Below are 16,464 nucleotides of genomic sequence, written 5' to 3'. Positions count from 1 at the left end.
GCAGACACGCAGTCCAGTCCTACCATCCAGAAATGACCCTCTATCTGCCGAACCCAGGTGTTACGTGGGCGTCCCCTTGGCCTGGTCCAGCCACTCAGGTCCCCAAAAATGAGGATCTTACGAGCCGGTTCACCCTCGGGGAAACGCGCCAGATGGCCGTAGTGCCGTAACTGACGGTCCCTCAAAATGCAGGTAATGGGCCTCATTCGGGACTCCATGAGCAACACAAAGTCAAACCAACGGTACCCAAGGATTCTCCAGAGAGACACAGTACCAAAGGAGTCCAGTCTACGTCTCAGGTCACTGGATAGCGTCCATGTCTCACAACCATATAGCACGATAGGAAGCACCAGGACTCTAAAGACTTGGACCTTCGTCCTTTTGCATAGATATCAGGAGCGCCACACACTCCTTTATAGCGACCTCATGACCCCCCATGCTGTCCCAATCTGTCTACTGACTTCATAGGAAGAGTCACCAGAGACATGAATGTCACTGCCAAGGTAAGTAAACCTCTCGACAAGGTCTGCATCCCAATAAATAACTGAAGAATACCAAAATGTCCCAGTTTTAACAGGCCACTCATCTCGTAAAGTTTTACATTTCATTTCAAAAGCCATCACAATACATTTACAACGGTGCACACAAAACTCCAAGGGGGATCCCAGCTTGATTAGGACCAGCATGGCGAGGAGAACCAAGAAGCACATAAAACCAGTCGGTGTGGTGCCATTTATCTGTTTCCACTTCAGGCCTTGTGTACCATCAGATGGGTTTACTTCTCAAAGTGTTTTGTTTTTTCGTTTTTTTCTGTGCCCTGATCCCTCTCTGATGATGATGATGATGATGATGAAGAAATGCATTAAACAAATGAGCCTTTACGCGCGACATACTGTACATGCTGCACATGTGTCCCAAGTTGGGACTCTGTAAGCCTAGTCACCCTAACCCTACTTTACCATCAGAGTGCCACACTCAGCTGTTACCAGTAATGGTTACTCATTGTAATTATGTTCATCTTTCACGTCTGTTATTCCCTAATATTTGTCATAACTGCATGAATGAACAGCTTTGAAGGTCCCATTTCATGAAAGTTATAATGTCCAGACTTGCTGAAGCAAACAAAGAATTACAACTTTTATTTTAATTTAAGTTACAAGACTTGGCAATTGCACTCTGTCACTGTGTGTGACTATGATGTGTATGTTTATATGTGTGTGAGTGTGCGAGTGAGTGAGTGGTCCCTGTGACTGACTAGAGTCCTGTCCAGTCCTGTTGTCAGCCTTTGGCCCAATCCTGGCCAGACGGCCTTTAGCCCACACAACCCTGAAATGGACCGAGAAGGTTCTAGAGCCAAACTGAACTCAGTCCATTGACAGCTTCAGTGCCTGGGCAGTCCTCCAACGCAGCTGAATATGAAGACTTGCATCCATTTTCTGACTCGTTTAAACCTGCTGTTTCGAGTTTGTCTTCAGCAAAAGGGATAAGGCAAACATAAAGTTCATCACAGGGCACCTTACAGGCCCAGACTACCCATCAGGAGGCTCGGGGCAAAAAAATCCAACAGCCTGGCCATGTCTTTTAAAGGATTTGGCCTGCACCCTGCACAATGTTTTCTTATATCTCCAAAACCTGAACACAACACCAAACATACTTGGGAGAGCATCACAGTGAACTGAAAGGACAGACAAAGCAGAGAAGTGGTCAGCGGGAGCTGAAAAAGTGGAAGAAAAAAGAAAAGAAAAAAGCCCTACATGTCGATACTGCAAAAGGCACTTAAATCTGCAATGGTGTCAATTAGAGATAACGACAGCACATCACAGCGAACATTTAATAATTATACTCGGGTGTATAGCCTCCCCACAAGTTTACTTGTTAGCAAGCAAATAAAATGGCTTTATAATGACCGTTATTGTACAACTAAACCTGTTTTGGCACAAAGTGTTCTGAACATCAGTGAATCTTTACAAGACTGTCACACAGAAACATCCGTCTATATGAGGATCAGTCATTTTCATGACCACTAGTAGACTTGATTTAAATACACGGCAGACTCACCTCCCCAAAACTCGCCTTTAGAAGATGGCCTCCACCTAAAAATGCTTTACTGCTTTTAGATTAACGCACCACGTTTCTCTGTTTTATGTTGGGTGCAGCGATGCTGTAGAATTGCACTTTATAGGATTTATTTCTGGCTCATTCATTTAAAAATCTTGTGCTCTGATGTTTTTATTCATATCATGTAAAAGGATGGCTTGGGTGGGATTGTATGGATGTCTGATTTTATTATCTTGTAATCTAGAAAGCACTTTGCACTTGAAATGTAGATACAATTATTATTGTTATTATTATTATTATTACTGGGGACAAGTAAATTCTATCAATCTATTATTATTACTACTTATTATTACAGCTCAAACAAGGCTATCCACCATATAGGTTTTAGCATGCCTACCCATTTGTTAGATTTAAAAAATAAATAAATAACAAATAAAAACTTTTCAACATAAGGTGGAGAGCATCAGCTGTTTGCATTTATGACGCAGAGGTGACAGTCCAGTGTCAGTCAGGTACAGAGAGAATGGCAGGTGGATGAAAAATAAGACAGAACTGTACGTACATAGCCCTATCGTCATGAAGTGAAACCCCGCAGTTCACGTGTTTATAGAGAGGAGAAAAGAAATCACAATGTAGTGTCACCTTTAGAAAAGCGCTTCACAGCATATGCAGATCTGTGTTCTGATTTTGTCTTCATGGACCCTAAAAATGATGCTGAAATACAACAAAATGGTCTCTCGCTAAACTGTGCTGGGACCTTACAGGCACAAGTAACGAGCTTGGCAACACACTGGGAGAGGCTGAAAAATGATCTTTGGGTGGCTATTGTGTGAGGCCAGGGAAGGAGCAGCACACGGGATCAGATGACAATCCTTGGGATTCTGATGAGAACTTGGAGTCAATGAGCAGAAACCTGTGCCATATGCTGCTGTGTAACTGGAAAGGAGGACAACCTCTGGACTGAAGCCCATCAGGTCTTTTGCTTTGGCTACAACTTCTTGCTGACCTTGTCTGTGACAAAAGTGGCTTTTTCACACTGAAGCTTGTGAAGAGCGAACTGAGGACTTCTGTTATACAGGAGTTCCTTAAGGTCATTATGCTCATGTTAGTAGAGAGGGAGATTCTTCTTGGACTTGACAGTGAACTCCTGTGCCACCTGCAGGTTTTCTGGGTGAAGGTAAGCCATCTTTTGTATAGCGTGGATTTGGGTGTATTTTGTACACCTATGCTATGGCATGGATGGGTGTGAGATTCATCAAGTCAGATTTAGAAAATTAGAACAATCTGGACAAGAACAGGCCATTCAGCCGAATGAAGCTCACCATTTCCACCCGTTTAATTCTTACAAAATGACATCATCATGACTCCTGGCCTGAATTTTAATCTCAGTCCGGCCATGGCACCTTTCACTGACTGACCAGGTCAATTCGACTCACCAGTGTATTTAAGGAAAACAAGCTGCTAAAAGAGCATTAAATCAGCTGGAATCCATCGAGTCAGCGCTACCACACACCGCATAGCGTTACAGTAACTGGTGTCATTTTGTAACCCATTTAATCCAGACCAGGATCACCAATATATATACACATTCAAAGACACATGAATGAGGGTATTTGAATTTGCAGAATGGTATTTTATGAGTTTGAAATGTAATTTCGTTTCTTTTATAACGCAGGTCTTGATAAGGTGGACCGTAAAGGACACGGTACGGTAGAAAGAGGCGCCAGAGTGTCGAGTGGGCGACGGGCTGATCAGAGATGACGCTCACATATGCAGAAATGTCCCTAAACTCCTAAAGTCACTTAACGAGGCGCCGAATCTTAATTGACAAGCACACCACCGGAACACCTTCGGGAAGGTTCACGGCTACTACAGCCCCTGTGCTATCGAATATTGACGTATCCCGGCGCCCAAAACTTCACCGGGGGGCAAGCAATTCATTGATCGGATGTCACAGTACGATAGATAGATAGATAGATAGATAGATAGATAGATAGATAGATAGATAGATAGATAGATAGATAGATATGAAAGGCACTATATAATAAATAGATCGATAGATAGATAGATAGATGAGTGATAAAGGTTGTCCTCTGAATCGCTTATCTCAAACCTAACAGTACCCAAACCACAACCACTCCCCAGCCCTGGGTCCTTTCACGGCAGCCACACAGCCCTTGTTCACACAGACCCGCAGCCTCACATTCACAAAGTGGGATTTCTGTTCGTCTACTGGTAAGTAAAACTTGGGCGTTAACTTCCGCCTCACCACAACACCTGTGACTCACCTCTTTCCCGAGTTGTCTTGTCATTTAAACGCCGCCGCAGACGATCTGACACACATGTATACGAGCTGGTGGTGGTGGTGGTGGGCTGGTCGCTACTGACACCGTGTGGTGTTTTCGAAGCGACGCCGCTTAAAGGCCTGTTTGAAATGCGCCCGTCACGTGATTCTGAGGCTCGCTAAGGCTATGACGTCACTGACACATGCGCAGTCAAGTGGATATTATCGACTGCTCGGCTCTTCGAATCCTTATTCATTGAGCTCCGTTTGATGTACATGTGACATCAGCAGAGTTCAAAAGCTCGACAGAATTGTAAGGCGAAAGGAATGTTTGTGGATGGTCGATACATTTTAAATGATTGGCGTTTGATCCTGTGTGAGCAGTTGATTTTACTCTGTTTTAACTCTGTTTAGTTGTGTTTACTATGTTTTAATTAGTTTCATTTATTGTATTTTATTTTACTTATTTATTATTTTGTTTTTATTATTTTTGTTTTTGTTTAAAAATTTATTTTAGCCTATGTTCAGCACTTTGGTCAGCGGCTGTTGTATGTAAAGTGCTTTATAAATAAAGTTGACTTGACTTGACTTGACTTGACTCATAATACTTAGTGACAAGAAACATATAAATTATACATCGTACAGGTGCTGACTGGTAGAATGCTCTACCACTGTAATACTCTCTTCTCATAAATATCCCTTCTTTGCCGCCTATCATTAATTTAACTACCCTTTATGTATAAAAAATTTCAGCTAAATCGTGCAACGTTTCCATGCAACCCTCATTTTTCTTCAGAACCGTACGTCATGTATCAATATATAATTTTTTCGTCTTCATTAGGAAAATACAACATCGAATACTCTCGTGTCACTACAAGTCATTTAACGTGCATCCATAAAAACAAAACCGTTATATATGTACATCACTCCGCCAAGAGTAGCAGTGTTCAGTTGAGGGGTGTCGGCGGTGCAGCACAGCGGAGTGTAATAAGGAGACCACGGGTTTGCTTCTTCCGTGTATGAAAGGTTGCAAAAAGAGCCCCCCCATTTAACGGACAAGTCCACCGTGGACCGATAGCGAGCGAGGCGAGCGATCCAAGGGGGGTTGGGTCGCCATAGGCGGCCAGGGGGCACACACCCCAAGTAAAGAGATCAAATGTAAATGGGCATCTCGTTTCACGTGTATAACTAAGCACATCATTTGAGTGACGATTTCAGTTGTTGTTATGGGTGATGATTTCGGGTTTAAATTATGAAATATTAAATGAATCGGGTGGAATCTCTTCTCAGTTTGATTGTTAATGGGGGGAGCGACACGATAAATGTGTTAGTGACTGGGATTGTGCTTCTGTAACTGGAAGATTGGTTAGGAATGATACAGACAGGAGAACTGTCATTTTTATTTAAGGCCTTGTTTTCTTATATGCTGTGCTGTGAGTAAGACGACTTACTGCTGCTGGTAAAGTCAGACGCTTTTATGCCAGCAGGTCCAGATGTGTTCATCTCAACTGCCGCTGCCGCACACAAGAGGATCTTTAATGCCGACCTGCGTAAAAATCGCCGAGTTCTCTTTTCACCACAAAGGCGTCCACACTGGCTGCTCTTTCTGTTTGAATGTCACTTGTAATCAGTTGGGCAGCACGTACTTTTATTCACACTTTACATATACAGTACAGTACAGTAGATTTCCACTACAGAATGTGGATCGCTTAATACTTACAATGCTCACCTCGGAGTGTCCCGTGTGTGTCTGTCTGTGTGTCTGCGGTGTGCCGGTGACCGATCTGCTCCGGATTGACACCTTTGAATGTTTGGGTGCAGCACAGCGAATTCAACCTGATCTGCCACAGTGAGTTTGTTATCACCCTGTTCAATGGTGGGATTCATGGACGTCAAATGGCAATGAATACAAGACGAAATATTGTAAATATGTGAGCTGCCTTCCTCAAAATAGTCATCGCATTTTGACGGCGATTCTAAGTGGGGAAGATTCCCGAACAGATCTCTTATGCGATCCTTGCACAGTATCTCTCAAAGTTATTTCGTCGAATTACGATATAAATACATCATTCTTTACCTTTTTGATTCAGGCGACTCTTTAATCCGACTTGAACTCGGGTTTGCACAGAATACAAAAAGCAACTCCTTAGTGAGTCGAGCCGCAGGACAGCAGACCGGAGACATTATGGGCGGATCTGAAGGCGGGATAACTAAGTGCAAGTGGATAGTATTGGCTAATTCAGAATTTCAACGAATGAGATTATTGTTACTCTATGACAATCAAAAACTCACCTGTCCAATTACCAAGGTCTGAAGTTGTCTATCAAGTGTAACTTTAACCAAACGTTTCACAGTTCGTGATCCGTAGCGCTTTGAGGTTCCGCCTTATAGAGTTATCTCTTAAATAACCTGCCGTTGTACCAAGCGACGAAACTTCATTAAACGAAAAGAAACATAAAAAAAGAAGCTGCGGTGATGAAACTCCATTACACAAAAGAAGAAGAAGAAGCGACCAAACTAATTGCTCGTATTTTTGACGATGGAAGTAAGTGTGCTTCGAAATGAAAGTTGCAGTTTTTTTCGTATTTTTAATAACTTTGTTTGCATGGTTATGTTTGTACCTTAACCCTTTACGTTTGTATTAATAATCATTTTCGCTGTAGTAATTGATTTATGGGCGGGTCCTCCCTGCGTGGAGTTTGCATGTTCTCTCCGTGTCTGTGTGGGCTTCCTCCTGGCGTTCCGGTTTCCTCCCACAGTCCAAAGACATGCTTGTTAGGTGGATTGGCGATTCTAAATTGGCCCTAGTGTGTGCTTGGTGTGTGGGTGTGTTTGTGTGTGTCCTGCGGTGGGTTGGCACCCTGCCTGGGATTGGTTCCTACCTTGTGCCCTGTGTTGGCTGGGATTGGCTCCAGCAGACCCGTGACCCTGTGTTCGGATTCAGCGGGATGGATAATTGATTTATATTCAGTGTTAGAAGTGGACCCGCACTCAGAGGTACCGGTAACTCTTCAAATTCCACAAGGCGAGTTTCACGAGAACTCCTCGACTGTGCGTGGAAGACGAAAAAAAACTTTTACAATCATCTCGGAAACTCTTGATCTGTTATTCTGTCGTGAAGTGGGCTTTTGATAAAGTTCAGATTGACTGCAGTGGTGCACCATGTTACCTTTTCAGTTTAGTTCCTTATGTTCGAGTAATGTGTCTAAATTGTAATACCAAGTAATCTGCGATGTTTTTGTACCGTCAATTTTACTAGAATTTCATGGTAGTTTTGTGCAGATAATGCCTGCTATTTCTAAATTGTTAAAGACTTTCCTGCAATGGTCAGTACGCCACTAAATTATAGGTGACTCAGACTGACAGTCACGAGGTGCACAGAGTCTTTTCAATTTATTTACAAGTGACATTTATATTTTTTTTCCTTTCAGCCAGCTTGCTACAAGAATATTTTCTGGAAATTGGATGCTGATGAAAAATAAAGTAAATTGTAAACGTCACCCATTTCTTAAACTTGTAATTCACTTGTGGTGTTTGACTTTGACGTGTGTCTTTATTTCTTTCCGTCTTTTCCTAGGACATCCCTGATGGTTCAGTAGACTGTGGAGTAGACATGTTGATGGTATGTGAATATGAACTGTAAGTTTTATGTAACTTTACATTTGTGTTTAGATTGTGTAGGATTTCAGTACTTTATCTCTTCTCCTCTCTCAGTCTGCTCTTTATCTGACCAGGACAGACCCTTTGATTTTACTGCTCTCAGTCTTTTAAAGATGCTGATAATATACTGTATATATATATATATATATATATATATATATATTCTTCATGTGTGGCATACCTTTAATTGTGGCATTCATTTAACGTGCCCTCCACTATTAATGACACCCCTTATAAAAATGTTAATTTTAAAAATATTTATTTCTTGATGAGGGCTTTGTTTTTCTTTGAATAAAATTGTTTCAATTAAAAGTCAGATGTTTCTAATTTTTTCTGTACAAGGTGACATTTCTTCAGCAAACAGGGAATTTATTTGTAACCCTTCTTACTAATTTTTACACGGGGTGCCAGTAATAATGGAGAGCACTGTATTTATCCTTTATATCTTAGGATGACGTGTCTGTGACTTGCATATTACTTTAGGTAGTGTCCAGATTGGAGTATTTATAATACTGTGAAATAACTGATGTATTCTAAAAAAACTATTGAGATAACCATGAACGAGAGTTTTTGTAATGAACCACAGAGTAATTCTCACAGTTTGAACTTTATTCCAAAGTGTCACTTCTATGAGAAAACAGGAGTGTTCAGACCCAAACCAGACAGCCAGCATAAGACAAATCCTTCATGTGACAGTCTGATGTGTTTATCTGTGTGTCTCCACCGTGACTGTGTGACTGCACAGGGGCAGCGGACTCGAGAACAAGGGGCTCAGGTTTATGAGGCTGCAGAGATCAGCAGGGCCTCCAGGAGGACTCAACATAAAAACTGTTGGAGTTCATCATAAAGGGCCATGGAGCAGATGATCACTTGCTGGTAACTTAGTTCTGATAACAAGTACAACTTTGTTACTGTAATCTATGTAGTAGCAGAGAGCTATGATGACTTTAGAGCACCAAACTCTTGTCCAACAGGCTGTTGTATCTGAAAAGGTCTCATCCAAATGGTTTTAAAAAGATGAAGACCCTAAAGGTCACCGGGTAATGACCTCTATACAGTAGAAGATGAGGAGCTGACAGATGGCCTCTACAACTACCTGATGAAGTGCTGTCAAGAGCTGTAGGTACCTTTGAAAAGATCGACACCCCGAGTTCACATCATTGTGGATGTGCTGATTTGGCTTTAGTGAGTCTCTGATGAGTACAGAAAGTGTCTCTATGAGTGACGTCCTCTCTGTTTCTGTGTTTGTGATCGGCTCTTATTGAAGCTTGAGGAACACTTGAGAGGATTTCTCTAGCAGAGGTAGAAGGTCTGTTCATTGATGGACCAGCAGACGCTCCTTTCTTTTTATTTTCAGCACCATTCTTCTGTTAAACAGAATACCATTTTACTTGTAGTGAATTTAGACAGGAATATAAACTAAATACATATAAATGTAAATATTTGTTTAAAGTGAAATTTAATATACGCATTAATACACTTTTAGTACTGGTGAAAATAAATCTTTTTTTTTTTTAAGGTGAGTGAAAAGTTTGATAAACTTGAGCGTCAACTGTTGGAGATTGAGGACAGACAGACAGACAGACAGACAGACAGACAGACAGACAGACAGACAGACAGCATCACTGAGGCGTCTCAACTTGGGATTCCATCTCAGCGCCTCCTCTGATAAACGCGTCACTGGCTTTACTGGTCTTTGGCCTTTGTTTATTTCTGAGTGTTAAACTGACTACATAATAGAGTTGTGTAGATTTGATTTAACTATTGATGTAAATAATAAAGGACAATTTGTTGATTAAGTTCTGTATATTTGAAATTGTCTGTGTATCTGTTTTAGCCAATTCATGCCATCTGCATTTTTTCTTTAACTTTTATAACTGCATTGTACAGTTTTATTATTTTTTTGAACATTACTAACAAACATGTCTATCCTCATTCCATATCCATATTACTAAACAAGAATGGTAAACTGGATATGGACGCAGGTACCTGCCCGTGGACGCAGGAGACATAGTGTGCAGGCCCCACAAAAAGCCCCCCCCCCCCCTCGCCCCAGAGCAAAACGAGAGAGACTATGAACTGTCTGACATGCCGCAAGCAGGCTAAAGTGAGGTCAGAAATAAAAGACAGAGTAGGAAACAAAGTAAAACGTCATAAAGAGGTTAAAGAACGGGGCCAAACACATGGAGAGCAGGTTACAGATGATGAAAATTCAAAAAAACCTAGGCACGAAACACATGCACAGCGAGGTACAGAATAAAAAGGCGGAAACAACGACAGTTAAACGTCCACACCACACAGCGGAGGCAGACCCAGAAGGTGCAGGCGCCTACATCGCGCGTCGGAAGGCGTGGTAAAGTACGAAAGGCAAAGGCGCCTACACAGCATGGTGAAATCCGACATAATACGGCAGGCGCAGGCGCAGGCATTGCCGCCATATTGTGAGTGGCACTACTGCTGAGTACAGTTAGGAATAATGTGCTGCTTGGTGTGCCACACAACCCCCCCCCCCCCCCCCCCCCACAGACTACGGAGTCCATGGAGACTACGAACGACATAACCACACAAACAACAGGAGTCAGCACCCAACCCCAGTGTAAAACGGGACAGAATACAGAGTCGAGAAAGGATCACAAATCAAACCCGACATAATACGCCACCCCAGAGTAAAACGGGACAGACTACGGAGTCCAGAAAGGGTCACAAATCAAGTGGAGTACGGAAAGCGCCAGACAGTACGCAAACACACTACACATGCATGATCCACGCACCTCTAATAACCCGCAAGCAAAAACACGATATAGTACAGAAACCCACAACATATTTGAATCACATTACAGTGATACAATATTAACAGTGCAGCCACACAAGACACAGGCACAACACCTGATGGGTAATAAAAATAAATGAACACTCCGTATTAAAGGTTCGTCATCCTCACACGTGAAGACTATACAGCATAACTTAATCATCACATTACAGTCATACATTTTTAACAATTGAACCAGAGAAAACGCTACGTATTAACAGTAAGTGCAATCCATTATCCATATTACTAACGCTAAACAAGAAAAAACTAATGGAGTTGCGCTTACGCCTCCAAAACAATAGACCAGATACCACTGTTAACGCGACGGGCTATATTATGTTCAAAGAATATTGATGTTGATCACATAAATAACCAAGTCATTGTATTACTTCCTGGATAAAGCCGCCTCTTTCTAAGTACTGACAAAATTGATTCTGAAGACGACATTGAACATCTTAATTTCCCTTTACAATATCTGAACATTATTAACCCAGCCGGATTGCCACAACACAATCTTAACCTTAAAATCGGAACAATTGTCATCCTATTAAAAAACGTTAATACTAAACAGGGTTTGTGCAACGGTACACGTTTAGTCATCAACACCATGACAAACAATGTTATTGAAGCAAAAATACTTACAGGATCACATACTGACAATACTGTTTTAATTCCTAGAATTCACTTTACAAGTTCTGCCCTTGAATTGCCATTTACACTTGGGCGACGCCAGTTTCCCAGTAAACCTGCATTTGCCATGACAATCAACAAATCCCAAGCACAGACCATGGACAAAGTTGGCATATAACTCTCTGAGCGCGTATTTGGACATGGACAACTTTATGTAGCCTTCTCATGAGTTCGGCGTTCATCTGACATTAAAGTTACAGTTATAAATACTCCAGTGCCAAGGAAAAATCATTCAAGGACAACAAACCATTTTTACTACAAATATTGGATATAAAGAGATATTCCAATAAATCTTTGTGATTTACCATACAATGCGTTCTTTACTTCCTGTCCACCGTCTGAAACTGCGGAGACAAAACAGTCACGGGTTCAAACCGAACGAGCTCAACTGACGGATATACGCCTACAACGCGCGTCTCAAACCGCAGAAGCAGGGCAAGCACGGGTTCAAAACAACGCAAGCTCCTACAACACGTGTCTGAAACTACGGCTGACCAGCGGACACGGGTTCAAATGCCGGGGGAAGGCGAGCGAAGCGAGCAGGGGGCGGAGCCCCCTTGTTATTTATCTATACATATTAATAAAAGGCAAAGCCCTCACTGACTCACTGACTGACTGACTGACTGACTGATTGACTGACTGACTGACTGACTCACTCATCACTAATTCTCGAACTTCCCGTGTAGGTGGAAGGCTGAAATTTGGCAGGCTCATTCCTTACAGCTTACTTACAAAAGTTAGGCAGGTTTCATTTCGAAATTCTACGCGTAATGGTCATAACTGGAACATATTTTTTGTCCATACACTGTAATGGAGGAGGCGGAGTCACGTATCGCGTCATCACGCCTCCTACGTAATCACGTGAACTAAAAACAAGGAAGAGATTTACAGCACGAGTCAAACGCGGGAACGAAGGTAAATGACGTTAATTTTTGACTGTCTTTTAATACTGTGTAAGCATACATATTAACACATGTGCAATTAAATGTGTGCATTTACGGGGTGATTTCTCAGGCTTAAAAGCTCGCCTTTTATCAAACGCGGGAACAAAGGTAACTGACGTTGTTCACTGTCTTTTAATACTGTGTAACCATACATATTAACACATGTGCAATTAAACGTGTGCATTTACGGGGTGATTTCTCAGGCTTAAAAGCTCGCCTTTTACTAAAAAGGTAAATGCAAAACTATTTTCAATCAGTTTAATGAAACGCTCCCGTTAAGGATTGCAATAACATATTCGCAAGATAAAAGAACGAAGTAGGGGGAAATCAAGGAAAAAATTCATTAAACAATTGAGAAGGGAGCGAGTGAAGCATACAAGCATGTTCATAAGGGAAACAAAGCACGATGTAAAACGTAAGTTTAAATTAAGTTTATAGAAACGCTCCCGCTGCGGATTGCAATAACATATTCGCGAGATAAAAGTTTAATGAGAAGACACGAGGTATAAACGAACCACACGCCGTGGCGCAACGTTAGGGGCAACAGTTTCAACCATTCTATGATCTGCTTCTCGCAACTGAAAGATGGCACATGGCGGATGTTAGCCGACTTGCTGACCGCAATATTTGGGGCTTCAACTCTGGCGCTGATGCCACATCTCAGTGCCAACACTTTGCAGACTCTACTTAAAAGACACGCCCTCCTCACTGGACAGTTAAAAAGACCAATCAAACTAACGATGACATGAAGTATTACCCAATCAAAAGTAGGAAAGGAGGCATCTTCATAAAATGCGTGTGGGATGATTTGCATGAGACGCTGCTTTAAAAAAAATGATAAAAAAAATACGGGACAAATCCCGTCCAGTATTGATTCAAAACGGGACGCGCAATTTCATTCTCAAATGCGGCACGATTCCGTATTTTAAAGGACGGGTGTCAACCCTACAGTGCCAGGTAACCACCCATACAATCAGATTGTGATTCAGACTAGAAATGCAATGAATGTAATTACCCCGATCTACATACAAGGCGAAAGTCTTGCAACATTCAAAGATGATGGTTTGGGATAAGTACACCATACAACATAAAAGAGCTTATGAAGCCTTGAACCGAAAAAAGCAAGATCTCAGAGATCGTAAAAAAAAAAATAGGAGGTAATGTCGTTTTACTCGCTGTAGATTTTAGTCAAACATTACCAGTTATTCCACGAGGGAGACCAGCAGATGAACTCAATGCGTGTTTAAAATCCATGCTTCTCCCACGCTCGGTTATATGTCGCGTGTTCTCGGGTAGGTACACCAAAAAATGTATACATTTAAGCATGTAATGGGCAAACAAAAAATGAGGTATACCCGAAGGCACTGCAGTAGTACTTAATGTAACTTTACTTCTTAAATGTTAATGTTTTACTGTTTAATAATTTATACGCTTCTTATATGTTGTTCAAATTCTTTTATCAAAATACCAGTGACAGCGCAATGCACGATAACATGGAGTGAATACACCACACGCATCCGCCCACGGCCGCCCTGGTGTGCGCAGATAGGAGTTGATTCTACAATAAAATAAAATAAACATAAAAAGAGTAAAACAATCATCACCCATAAAGCGGATAGCAGACGTGACGTACTATATGTGTACCAGATTTCAAGTCAATAGGTGAAACGGTTTGCGAGCTACAGGTGATTTAAAATCCTGGACAGACACACAAATTGCCACGGTAGCAAATTACAGAAGAAGATTTTACTGTTTAATAATTTATATTTATATGAAATGTGCTTCTTATATATTACTTCATATTCTCATATGATAATGATGTTAATGTTTATATTGATTTCTATGTTATTGAAACTGCATGTATGTGTGTATATGTATGTATATATATATATATATATATATATATATATATATATATATATATATATATATATATACTAGCAAAATACCCGCGCTTCGCAGCAGAGAAGTAGTGTGTTAAAGAGGTTATGAAAAAAAAAGGAAACATTTTAAAAATAACGTAACATGATTGTCAATGTAATTGTGTTGTCATTGTTATAAGTGTTGCTGTCTTTTATATATATATATATATATATATATTATATATATAATACACACACACACATAAACATTTATATACATATACATATATATACATATATACATATACACATATCTACATATATATACACACATACATAAACACACACATAAGACTTATTGACTGAAACGGGCTTTCACGAAAAAAGTTAGGGCTTTGCTACAGGATACACCCTCCACAAGTTAACCAAGTAAAAATAAAATATATATTTCTGTTTTATTTAAACCTTTTAAGTTCGTATGCATAGCCCCATTTGGCTGTTTAATTTTTTTTTTCTTTCTTCAGTAATATTTAATCTCCTTAAAGAAAAAGAACATATCCATTTTACTTTTTTTGTATCTCTGTAGTAATATTTTAGTGTAAAAGAATAACCAGTATTTAAACCTTTTATGTTACTTTATACATTTATTTTATACAATGTTGAAAAATTAATAAGAAAGCTACATATTTTGGCAGCTGCTGCTTTAATTTTCAATGAAATGAAAAAAGCTCTCCAAGAGAAAACGTCAATGAAGAAGAAACAGTTTGCACTATCTAAAAAGGAGAAACCCTCATTTATAAAAGTTTGCTGCAGATGACTTAACTGAAAATAAATGAATAGTTCCTATGTGTATAATACATATTTATCTATTTGAGTTATGCCTTTATTCCACCAACTTACAACATCTGAAGTACAATTTGTTACATTACTTTTGTTTTTTGCAGCACAGGCAGGTGAAGTGACTTCCTCAGGGTCACACAGTGGTGTCAGTACCACGATTTGAACTGACAAGCTCCAGGTTTGCTGAAATATTACTGAAGAAAGAAAAAAAACGAAAACGGGCAAATAGGGGCTATGCATACAAATGTCCATCCGTCTATTATCCAACCTGCTATATCCTAAATACAGGAGCCAATAAGTAGATATGTATATATACAGTATATATATATATATATATATATATATATGTGAATGTATGTATGTATATATCTATGTCTATATATATATATATATATATATATATATATATATATGTGAATGTATGTATGTATATATCTATGTCTATATATATATATATATATGTAGATATGTAAATTTGTATATGTATATATATGTTTATGTGGATGTGTATATACGTATCTATATGTAGATATGTGTATATGTAGATATGTATATATATATGTATATGTATATATATGTTTATGTGTGTGTGTGTGCATATCTATATTATCTATATTACTAACCGAGAATGCTAAACCGGATGATGGACGCAGGCACATCCGGCCATGGGCCGTAGCTGCAAAAAGACGTACTGCGCAGGCGCAAAAAGAGTCCGCGAGAGTCGTCTGAGGAGCCGAGAAAGGCGGACAAAAGAGGGCGAGAGAGGCGGATGAGGGTCCGCGAGAGGCGCAGGCACAAAAAGAGTCCGCGAGAGTTGGAGAAAGGCGGACAAAAGAGGGCGACAAAGGCGGATGAGGGGCCGCGAGTGGCGGACAAGACCACAGAAAAAAGGAGTGAGCACATACAAAAAGGAGTCACACGAAACTAAACACACCAAAAAAAAAGAACAGACGAGCGCACAACAGCAAGGCACGACCACACCCCCCCCCCCCCCCCCCCCCCACCCTACAGGCACGGGACGGGACACACACCAAGAGGGGGATTCAACAAGCCCATGGAAGACAAAAAAAAAGAACACAAAACCACCCCACAGACCCTACAAGAAAGGGACGGGACACACACACACCCAAAGCCACATCTTCTAAAGTGAACGTCGACACCTTCACACTAGGCAGCATAGGTGTCGGCATAGGTGTCAAGCCCATGGAACACAAAAAGAAAGAAGACGCTCGTGCAACAACTATCCTCAACCCCCCCCCCCCCCCCCCATCATCAATAAGAAGTGACACCCAAAACCACATTTCTAAAGGAAACGTC

At 40.7% G+C, this 16,464-nt stretch overlaps 3 protein-coding genes and 1 long non-coding RNA gene across 34 annotated transcripts in view; 2 read left to right on the top strand and 2 right to left on the bottom strand.

Moving 5' to 3' along the window:
* LOC114641374 (uncharacterized) overlaps positions 1 to 4,467 on the bottom strand; it is a 90,759-nt gene extending 86,292 nt beyond the window's left edge. Inside the window, exon 1 of the long non-coding RNA XR_007934712.1 lies at positions 4,347 to 4,467. This is a non-coding gene — a long non-coding RNA (uncharacterized LOC114641374). The remainder of the gene's footprint in view (positions 1 to 4,346) is intronic.
* LOC114641392 (C-type lectin domain family 5 member A-like) overlaps positions 1 to 16,464 on the bottom strand; it is a 1,576,682-nt gene that overhangs the window by 200,463 nt on the left and 1,359,755 nt on the right. The window lies entirely within an intron of this gene.
* Positions 1 to 16,464, top strand: part of LOC127527373 (lectin BRA-2-like) — a 404,208-nt gene that overhangs the window by 304,421 nt on the left and 83,323 nt on the right. The window lies entirely within an intron of this gene.
* The window catches only part of LOC114641385 (B-cell differentiation antigen CD72-like), a 228,270-nt gene that overhangs the window by 128,483 nt on the left and 83,323 nt on the right, over positions 1 to 16,464 (top strand). The window lies entirely within an intron of this gene.

The sequence above is a fragment of the Erpetoichthys calabaricus genome, chromosome 4, assembly GCF_900747795.2.
Source record: "Erpetoichthys calabaricus chromosome 4, fErpCal1.3, whole genome shotgun sequence".
Taxonomy (NCBI): Eukaryota; Metazoa; Chordata; class Cladistia; order Polypteriformes; family Polypteridae; genus Erpetoichthys; species Erpetoichthys calabaricus.
This window is presented reverse-complemented; position numbering and strand designations above follow the sequence as displayed.